Source organism: Watersipora subatra, chromosome 6, assembly GCF_963576615.1.
Source record: "Watersipora subatra chromosome 6, tzWatSuba1.1, whole genome shotgun sequence".
Lineage (NCBI taxonomy): Eukaryota > Metazoa > Bryozoa > Gymnolaemata > Cheilostomatida > Watersiporidae > Watersipora > Watersipora subatra.
In genome coordinates this window covers 7,052,724-7,064,651 of record NC_088713.1, presented here as the reverse complement: position 1 = coordinate 7,064,651, position 11,928 = coordinate 7,052,724, and positions in this window count along the sequence as shown.

The window sequence follows — 11,928 nt, the reverse complement described above, 5'->3', positions numbered from 1 at the left end:
CAAATAAACCTAGGCTTCAGATTCAACTACTACATTTACCGTCAATCTCACACTTTTTTTCTCAACTACTTAGCAAGTATGCGTGCACTCTTTTAGAGTACATGAGAATATAAAACATCCATGATGATAGATTGGGTGTCATGCAGCCGCCTGGAGCTAAAGTGATGCCACAGACCCCTTGTTATCTAAATACTCTGTGATGTAATATTGTGTGTAAATATTTCAAGGGCCATAAATTTTTCAACTCATCCATCAACTGGCCATCAACTCATCCACTTCAAACAATCCTTTGATCTCTATCAAAAACTTCATAGACAGGTACAGTTTAACAGCTGAGCTGAAGTTTATGGTTCTTTATGTTCTTCAAGTATTCTGGGAGTGCCAATCAACAGAAATGAAGGCTTTTATCCTATTGAAGCCAGCCTGACCTGTTTAACAGACAGTTATAATTGCCGGCAGCTTGCAGTTATGTCTGTAAGCTATCATGCTTATATACTGTTTCGGTATATGTTGCACGCTCATTTGAACAAATCCGGCAGACGCACACTTTAGATAGATGGTCGTTTATTTAGTTGGCCAAAGATCAGTTTGTATAGCTTTACTGAAAACTGAAATCTTTTGCATTTGTTATTGTTGGCTTTTGCTGCTTGAACCAATAACATTTGCGCTATTTTTACAGATAAAAGAAAGAAAACAAGAGGGTTTTATCAGCTTTATACAGTACTAACTTTTCATGCAGGGGTTTATACCAAAACTAAACACATATTTTCATATTTTAGTTAGATTTTTGGAAAAATTTTATATGAAATATGATCTCTGTGCATTTTGCTATTTAAATATGCAGTGATTTACATTCAGCACATTTTTTTTGTTTTAAAGTTTTAGCTCATTGGCGAACAGTTACGGTGCAAAATAAACTGAACCTTTCTGTTAGTAAACTAAAACTCTCATTACAACGTTGTTACTCAGAGTGAAGTTATTCAATAGCCTTAAATTGTATATTAAATTAATCCTCATTTTGTCCTTGATTTCAGATGTGTAAATGAAGCAGTTGTAAAATTATGTTTTTGAATGAATACGTAGGTATGAAAATTTCATTTTTTATTAGTTGAAGACAACAATCCATACAGCTATGACCACCTTTTTTATTTTCTAGTTCTAAGTCATGTACAAGTACACGCTGCACATCAATGTCAATCTGACAAACACACAAAAATCTACAAATCTATAATCTGGACTTGTTGCAGCAGTGATATGATGCAAATAATGCTGACATACGGTGACATGCAATTGAATTAAATATCTAACCATTACATAGCCAATTAGGTGTACGCATAAATATATTAGTGCCTAGAAGTAAGCGCAGCATAGCTTGAGGTTTCCTCCATTTCCAACCAGATAGATCTCAGTACGGGTGTGTGCTGAGAGATTTTTGAGTTATCTGTGATATCAATAACAGAAATTATCCACATGATCTTGTGTTGAATTGCTTTACTGCTTTGACAAAAACAATTCATGAAAGCAGTCATTGAAGGCTTAATGCACCTAATGTACTTTATTGTACCTAATGTACTCAATTGATCGCAATGAATGCAAAAGTGAATTCTTTAGTTGCTAATCAGATAGATCGTCAACCATTTGTATTAAAAGCGACAGTTCTGTGAAGGTCAGTTGAGTTTGGCATTAGTAAGTGGGTTTGTTTTTCTTACTTAAAATAAGCAGCAGGAGTCTGCTGATTTTTTCTACTCTCAGAATTATTGCTGGCATAGGAAGTATTCCTATTGCACTTTTCATTTTTTAGCTTTGTCAGTTTTGCGAATCCATCGTTTTATTTGACGTCATCACCCTGTTTGCACATGCACTCGTCCATGAAAAAGCTGCCATCTTTGTAGAAAACGATCGTCATTCTTTTGATTAATAGTATTTTTTGGTGTTTCTTTGATACTAAAATAAAAAAATTGTAAACAAAAGCATTGTTTGCATTAATTATTTGCAGAAGCTTTATGTTTTTAACGATAAAAGTTGTCAATAAAGATGGCAGACAATGATAGAATGACGTCACGAAAAAAGGAAGGATTTTTTTGGTCACCTCTATAGCAGTAAGCCTGGAAGCGCTTGGGATTGTTTTCTTCTTTTCATTCTCAGAAATGAATTGTTTTACAACAATAATATATGAGTGCGCTCATTTAGTACGATTGATTTTAATGCATGCAAACACTTTTTCATTGAGTTTCTAATCAGATAAATTGTGGAACATTCATACATAAAATTATAGTTGTAAGACTGCTAATTGAACCTGACAAAGATTGTAGCTGTCATACTTTGCGCATCAAGTCAGAGCGAGTCTGCTCTTATAACTTGTTCGCCACGTGAGAAATTGTTACTATTATATGTTATTATAGTAAAGATTGTTTACAAGTTTTAAAAAGACAATTTTAAGTATTCTTACAAGATGAGGGTTTTGAAAGTCTATAAAAATAATTTACTGCTGCAAATAAATACCGCGTTACCTTAAACCAGTTTGGTTTTGCTAAAATCCTTATCAGCAGCAAACGGCATTATAATGGACAAGCCTTAAGGCTTGTTCCCACTATGTCGCCATATTTCGGCATTGATTCCACCATACTTTGGTAATTGTCATTGATAAAAATGTTCATGCTATCACAAAGCCATTCGCATTTGTAAAAATCAAATACTCCGCGAAGTTGTGTTCCCACTTTTCTCTTTAAATTTTTGAGGAGAAACTTCTTTGTTTTGGCATGCTTGATTCAAATGCCAGTCTCGCAGCAACTATCATAAATGAAAATAAATAGATCATGCTATCCGCGACCCGTAATTACTAATGCCAAAATGGTTCACACTGAAAAGGCGGACGTCGTTGCTTGCCATCATACCAAGAAAGTTTGACGACTGCAAACTTTCCGACTGTGTCCAAGTTGCTTCGTCGATGCCATCAGTTAATGTTTCACATAATCAATGATGAACACCAAAATAAAAACGCTGACATACGGCTGTGGCGGCCGTTGCATTTACTTTATTTACTCCTATATGCCTTATATTGTCTTGTCCTTTTAAATATCGTGATTTGTCTCCCCTGTCTGTTGTATATGCTTATTTCTTATTACTCTGTACGTTTTTAATCGGTGACGCCAATAATTATTTAATCATACTTATACTTCTTTTTATATTATTATTATATTCAGTTTCGACTGTGTGCTATGTTTTTACTTGTTTTTGTACATATCCACCTTCCTTTTATATGGTAGTAAATTCGGTGATTTGGCAAGATGGGCCAGGCTCCCAGTGGAGTTGTGAATGCCTCTGTTGTACATTGATTGTGGCGCTTACAGTCAAATACAAACTTATTCACTTTGAACTCATACACTCTTTCTCTGCCTGAAACAGGGGTGGATTGCAGTAGCCAGTTAAGGGAAGGCGCTTGACCTTAACACGGCGTTTGACCTCAACACGGCGCTTGATCTCAACACGGCGCTTGACCTTAACACGGCGCTTGACCTTAACACGGCGCTTGACCTTAACACGGCGCTTGACCTTAACACGGCGTTTGACCTTAACACGGCGCTTGACCTTAACATGGCGCTTGACCTTAACACGGCGCTTGACCTTAACACGGCGCTTGACCTTAATACGGCGCTTGACCTTAACACGGCGCTTGACCTTAACACGGCGCTTGACCTTAACACGGCGCTTGACCTTAACACGGCGTAGAGTGTGAACCAGCCTTTTACTTGTTAGTTAATAATATAAATACAGGGCTACATGCATTAATCTGTGTTAGTCATTAACCTATATCCTGGTAGTTCGGGCTGAAAGACTATTAACCGTTGCAAAAAAAGAATTGTGTGTGTTAAAAGCCAAGCTTCCTGCCCTGTAAACACACTCAAAAATGCTGCTACACCTCTCTTACTTGCCTTTTCAGCAATAAGATTAATATGACGTGGTTAATGAATTTATTGCACCTGCACCAAGTTGTCAGATGAGGAAGTTGTTAGTTTTATTCTAGTAGATCAAACTTTATTCTAGTAGATCGGTGAAAACGTCATTTTCATTTAATCTGCTTCACATCTAGCAGCCTATTTTTCAAAATAAACTTATTATTAGTTGACCACGGAAGAGAGGCTTCAAAGAACATTAAAGCATAAATAAAAATTGGATGCTGATGTCGTACCAGATAGCATATGATGCATACTCACAATATGTCTGTTAGTACACCTATATATACAACTAATGAAGTTTTAAAATGCATTCGTCTTATTTTCAAAAATTCAATTGTTATGTAATTGTATTTTGATTAACATAATTCTATCAGGTATTTTTGTTATTGGCACATCAGAATTTAGAACCTAAATAGGTACCGACTGGCCCATGCAATGCACCCTACCTTTATTAACAATTATGCAAACAATTACATTTTAACTAGTTTAACAGCATTTTGAAAACTGCAGCAAGATTATTTTTGTTAAAAACAGCAAGCAAAAAGTTTGGTATAAAAATTTTTAAAATGAGCAAAACATGGAAAACTTGAAGCTGCATTATTTTTCTAAATATGAATATTAATTTATATCTTTCTACTTTCCGTCTTGACATCAGTTCTACTCATCCTGAACTGCCTGCTGCAGGGTTACAGAGTTGTGACAGAAGTTACAGAGTTCAAAATTAATCACACCACTGTTGTCATTCATATTTCAATAGCTCTCTGATTGCGGTTACAATAACTAGCTGTTTGCATGCATACTAGTTCAATAGATTGTTTGATACTGCAGTAGCATTATTAGTTGCTCGCCACAACCATAATAAGTACATTCACGTTTTATAAGTAAATTAATTCAAGTCCCATGGCAGCTTAGTAGGCTGTGAGAGCTCGCAGGAACATATATTGATCATCTGTACAATTATTTATAACAGTAGCAACTTGCAAGGCAATTGTTTGGTGGAAGTGTTAAGGTGTCAGTGACTGAAACTAATTGTCTCAAGCATCCTGTTTGTTGCAATATTTTTCCTTTAACGCTGGATGCAGCTCATATTATAGTAAAGATTAGAGTTTATTTAAAACCGTGTGTGGCGATTAAAGATTAGCCACATGATTTGTCGCTATTGCAGAGTTGCTGTTACACCACAGTCATTGCTGCCAGAAGACACAGAAGCACTAGTTTCAATAAAGTGTTGTTAAGTAGCTTATAGTTTTAGTTGAGTTCAAAATATTGGAGTTTTTTGAATAAATGTTGAAGCAAAAAGCAATCAGCTGAGTAAAATTAAAGTAACATGAAACTAGCTGACTTGAACGTTAAAATCTTTTGCCTAAAAGATTGTTCATTCGGTTTTAACTGCCCTTCAATAGACTATGATAGTTGTCTAGGTAATCACTCATGGCCAATCTTGTGCACAATTGCCAGCTATCTTAGGCTTTATTATTATTATTATCATTATTCTGTTATTATTATATTCTTTATTACTGCAATCACCGCTCCACAAAGGTAAGAGGAATCGGAGCATATCCAGACTGAGATGCAAAAATGTAGCTAAGCTTAGCATAATGGCAAGGAAACTAGACACAAAGAATTAGCAAAGAAAACAGCAAGAGCTAGATGGAAATCAATGATAAAGCTTAAATCTAGGAAATTCATAGTCAAAATGACCAACTGAGAGAGAGAAAGATAGAAAAGAGAGCGATAACTATAGAAAGAGAGAGAGAGTGAGTGGGATAAAGAGAGAGAAAAGAAAAAGACATAATCTAGGAATATAAGCAATAACATAAAACTTACCTTTGATTTTCTCTTAATGGTCTGCAGATAACTTCATAAGGTACGACAGCTGTAAGAAGTCAGATAAGCTCACCTTGTCAGGCAGAATCTATCCTGTAACCTCTGTGAAGAAGAACTTGTGCATTAAAGTCAGCTGTGGACAAGCATTATACTACAGTAGAAGCTACTGAAGAGGTCAAACACATCTCGTGTTGTTATGTTATCTTTAGAGAAGTCATCAAAGGGCAGGTGCCTTGCAATCACCCCTCAAGTTGACTGTGCAAAAGATATCTAGATAAAATCTTTTAATAGGATCGAGACAGGTCATATCATCACCTGAGTTTATATTATGAAATGAGACTGACTCAATTGTCACATTGAGTTGAATGCGCCGTATTAAAGGCAATTATAGTCATGAGTTTTGTTTATCAATGTCAAGTCAGGTAACATATGTGATGAGAACAATTGCACATTGACAACGAATAAATTGCGATTGCTCATAATGAATGCATGTATTTCATATGATTTTTTACTTTTAAATAGATTTATCAACCATTTTTACATTTTGGTATTGTATTTTTATATAAATCCGAAAATGCTTTGACTTTTGTTCATTTTTGATAAAATAGCCTACAAGTTATCAGGAACCAGAAAAAAAGTTTTGAAACCGAACATGTTAGTGAATTGGCAAAAGGCATGAAGCATATCAGTGTGAGGTTTAGACAGAATTGATCAGCAATTGTGCAAATGCATAGCTTTCACACACACCCACACATGCGTCCAAGCAACTACGCACTCACGCGCCCACTCAGGCACTCAGGTACACATGTATGTGTACACATACATGTGCTTGTTTGCACGAACATGCCTGCCCGCACTCACACACACACACACGCACACACACACGCGCACGCACACGCACACGCAGACACACACACGGGCTCACACGCCAAACGCCAAACGCCACACGCCATACACCACACACACGCATGCACGCAAACACGCCAAACGCCACATTGCACACGGCACGCACCACACCACACACCATGCAACACACACACGCATGCACACACACACCACACACCACACACCACACACCACACACCACACACCACACACCACACACCACACACCACACACCACACACCACACACACACACAGATGATGAGGTGACAATCCCAATATCTGTCAGCAATGTGCTACTATTTTAGTAAATTGATTGGCTCAATATTTATACGGTGCATTCACTTTGAAGGCAAGCCATACAGTCAGTTCTAAGAAAAGATAAGCAAAGGACGTATTGCATAACAATGGCAAATTAGCCTACAATTCTTCTTCAGCCAACTATCAAACAAAAAAGCTCTGACCCGATGCTGTCAGCTTTTTTGGATTATTATATGATAACTTGCTAATTTTCTTTAAGCCAATAAATATTTTCTGCTAAACAAAATAGTAGAATACATTTACAGCTGTTAACTAATTTTTTTAAATTTTCAAACTAATTATTTTTGCGAATTAAAAACTCTTGATTTAAAATGCATTTTGTAATATATATATATATAATATATTATATAAAATAACGTACATACATAATAAAACATGCAAAGAATATATATATATATATATATATATATATTTGCATGTTAGCTGAAATATACAGAGACTAATTTACGAATCTATTTTAAAAAATGTCTAAGCTTCCTGTAGCTGAATGGTTCATCTGTATCTTTTAAAAAAGCTGTTATTTTGAAGTTATCAACTCGTGTGATAACTTCACATTTGCAAGCTGATGGTTACTTTAATGGAATAGCTTAACGTAAAAGCTTAAAGCCGATATCTAGTTTGTAAGGCCTTGAACTAACTGCAACAAGGATATATAGCTTCAGTTGATTACTAGGGTGCTGACATGGGTTACAACTATGCTTTTGTAAACTTGGCATTTGGCCAAAGAAGGAAATTACGAGTTTTCTCAACAATGCACTCTCTGCATATATGACTGCTCCATGTGAGTCTAAACGTTTAAACTGTCGTGATTGACCTGTTTTTGAGAGGCTTTGATGTCACAGTTGTTGTGTACCTTCTCTATCAAAACCTGGGCATATAGGTAGACTGAGCCATTTTAATTTTAGGAGGCGGAAATGGCTTATTATGCTAGGCAAACGAGACTGGATAAAGATGGTGCTAGGAATTTTGAGAGGGTTTGTGTTTTGTACCCAAAACAATGCTTTGCTATATTATATTACTTGCTAAATTTAATTATGTTATAGTAGGTTGTGTTCTATTATACACACTAGGGCAGTTGCCAGTTCCGTGCACTGTGAGAGATTGTCATGAATGATCATTATATGGAGAGCTCTCCCACGAAGCAGTAAAGTGCTTGTGGTGTAATGTAGCTAGCAATATTAGTATGCTTGACTACTGCCCTATATGTTGGTAAAACTAGTTACCAGACCAAATTTTAGTTTTATCGTTCGCCGCCCTAGAGTTTTCAATCAACTGAGCTAATTTTCACAACAGACAAGACTTTGTATTACAAGGCAAAGAATGTTCATCTTTGTTTAGAATGATAAAAGTGAAGCCTAATCCTTAATAATCCCACTAAACTAGTTATGCAAGCAAAATTCTGAGCAGGTAGGACAGGTATTCTGCTGGAATAACTAGTTAGCAACACTTACAGAGCTATGAATGCAGTTATGCCGTTATTGATATCAATATATTATAATATTATTGAAAATATATTAACAATATTATATATTAATATTATTATATTAATAATATTATATTGTATTTTATTTCACCATTTCAAATTATATCATATCATATGGTATTATATATATCCTATGGTAATGTACTATACTATTATGTTCATGAATTAATTAATCTATTGTTGGGCCCAGCACTTCAACCGTCCAATCACTGTCAAGTCAATATACCCTAGGACACTTAAGTATTCGCGGCATCTAACTTTCGCGTTTTCGCGGAGTCATCATCACGCGAAAAATTCATGCGCGAAACTAAACTATCATAACGAACTAGCGAAAATTCGAAATTAAATAGCTATGTTCTACGCAGGCCTGTTACTATTCACTGGTTGCAAGTTGGGGGGCTAATGTTAGACGACTAGTTATGAACATCTGGGGTGTGGAGAAGGGGGGGGGTGCTGTAAGCTCCCAACAGGTTTCTCTTATGTAGGGCCTCAGCCGGGCCTCTCACGTGAAGTTTTAAAAAATTTTATTGGCGAGTATCAACATTTTTCTATTTTTTGAGATTTGCTCTGTTTTAGCTGATGTGACTGACAAAACGTTTTAAAATTAAAACAGGCAAAACTTGTATGCAGTTAAAAAGCTCAGAAAGAAGACATCTTTTTCTTTTAAGCGTTTTAACAAAGATCATTTTTGCCGATTTTATTTCAAGTTCATTAAGTAGGATATGGGCAAGCAGATGTTTGCTAAAACTTGATATTTTGCAAACCTTTATAAAAGTCGTTAACAAGAATATTTTGCCGCTGATGAAGATAATAATGACGCCTAAGAACTACTAAAAGTTGATGTTTGTATCTATGGCTTCGAATAAAGTGATATTCTACAGCGATAAAAACCTTTCTATAGCCGTTGGACTATGAAATTCCTAAAAAATTGGGGCGTCTTAGCCGGCCAGCTGTCCAAGGAAATGCGGCCCTGTAGTTCATTGATATCCACAACAAAATCGTGATATTAGAAATGCAGATAATTTTGTGTGTGATTGGGCTCATTGGAAAATTTCTAGTAAATTCGTTAATACACCGAATGAGCAGCATGGCAAAGCAAATTAAGATAACAAGTTTTTTTGGAAAAGCCAAGACAAACGAAGAAGATGATGATATCAGTTTAGTCACCGAATTTGTAACTGATGAGGATGAAAGTCTGGTAGGTGAAGTCATACAATTAAATAATACTTATTGTAGTGATGAATTTTACTGCCAACCAAAAACGATAACAACCCTCACCAGGTCCAACCATGTAATACAGTTCTGGTTGTGATGTTGGTTGTTATCTATTTTCTTTTTTATGAGACATGTACTGTATTTGATTTTTTTAAATTTGAAATATTGTGAACTCAAAACGTGCCATGGCCATCGCTTGCTATAAATACTTGAGATCTAATATTGGTACCATATCGGTCACGACGGAAAGGACCGAGACGTCATTGATAGTCCAAGAAACAAATGGCAGCAAGCGATCACGTTGAATTATCGATTTCTGCCATACATTTATACCTGCGGGTTACAAATACAAACTAGTCGCAAATATAACAACTTTTTTTACTAGAGGACCGGACCTGAGGAATCTAATTTGTTTGTTCCATGTATTTATTTTCACATCACTATATTTTCGCACTCATCAGAGCTGCGAAATTAAGTTGCAGCGAAATTTTACTCTGTGTGCTACTCACGAAACTAAATACTAGCGAAATATAAGTGTCCTAGGGTATAAGATGAAATAGTGTTTATTTATTTGAGTTGTATTGAAACTGGTGATGCTCCAAAACTGGTAGCTACCATTTTAGTCCTTTAGAAAGTTAATAAACTCATTCAGAAAAACACTGGAATAATTCCCATGAATCCCATTAGCGATTAATTATTGATAATATTCATTAGTTACTGATTAATTACTAATAATTACTGATTAACCATTAATGAAAATCTCATTAACAATGAAGAATGACAACCAGATTTTCATCAATGAACTAAATTCTAACCTCAACATAGAAGGTTAGTCTGTTCCAATAATTTTTGTATATCCAAGCCATTGAATGTTGATAAAAAATGCTTACAAAAATATATTTTATTTTTTTAATCTGTCTCATAACCAAACGGCATTGAAACACACTTTAAGTAATTGCATAAAACCTGAAAACAAAGACAAGTTATGAAACCTAAACTGATAAAGACGTAAACAATAGAATATAATTTTAATTACTTGACCTTGGCTTTTTATTTATGACCTTAATCTTGGAAATACACAAATGCAAGTGGAGATACAGCAATTATTGGTTTTAGTAATATGCCTTCACCAAGTGGTAGAAATATTGGCCGTAACTCATTTGTACTCACTTATAGAAAATATAGTTTAAATAAACTTGATCTATGCATTTTTTACTATTTGTATAGTATAGTTTTAATTTCTATCAAGTTTTCTACTTTCACTCACCAAGTTAAAAAGTTAAAAAGACCAAATTTCTGCTTTATTCATTAAAAACCATTTCATATGTTAACTTAAATTAGTTTTTTTACATGCAAAAGCTAATACTTTTCAATAAAACTTGTTTTCACTAAATATGGTATAGTTATAAAACTAATTTTTTACATAACTTTTGTGTTAAATAAATATGCTAAGAATTTAAGTTTTACGGCAAAAATATAAATTTGATATTTTCTAGAAAAGTGATAAAAATGGCTCAAAGTAGCCAGAAAGTAAAATGTTCTGAATTACCATCAAAAATGACGATTTAAATGCTGACTCTGTCTTGGCTTGTCTTTGCGTTGACAGGTTTAGACAGGTTGACAGGTTTAGACAGGTTGACAGGTTTAGACAGGTTGACAGGTTTAGACAGGTTTGTGCTGACTCTAACAATAGTATGTAAATTCATTGCCAGTCAAATATCAAGATAATGGTCTTCCTTGACTCGTATGTTTCACTAAAATTTAAGAGGAAAATTTACTTTGTAGTTGCTCATCATTTTGTAAACACAACCATATTTTTTAAAACTACACATAATAGGGTTTCCAATGTTGAACTATTGCAAAAAATGTCCAACAAATGTGAAATTTCGCTGTGAAAAATAAGTTCCTTATAATTATACGGATTTTTGAGACGGAATTATTGGCTATTTTCAATCAATTTAATAAAGTGAAAATAGCTATAATAAAGGCATAACCTTCTAAAGAGCAAATATATTTTTCATTCTGTAAAAAGTTCAATTTATCAAAATATTACAAATTTTAATATGTTTTTAACATTAGTTTTATTATCACAATGTGATGCAAGGTTTTATATAATAAACTATATTTTCTAACTGCAAATTTTAACTAATTTGAAAAGCTACAGCTTACAGTCACTACTAACTTTCAGTAGAATTCGATACTATACAAATTTTGTAAAGTTGAGCATTGATTCTACTGGTTTA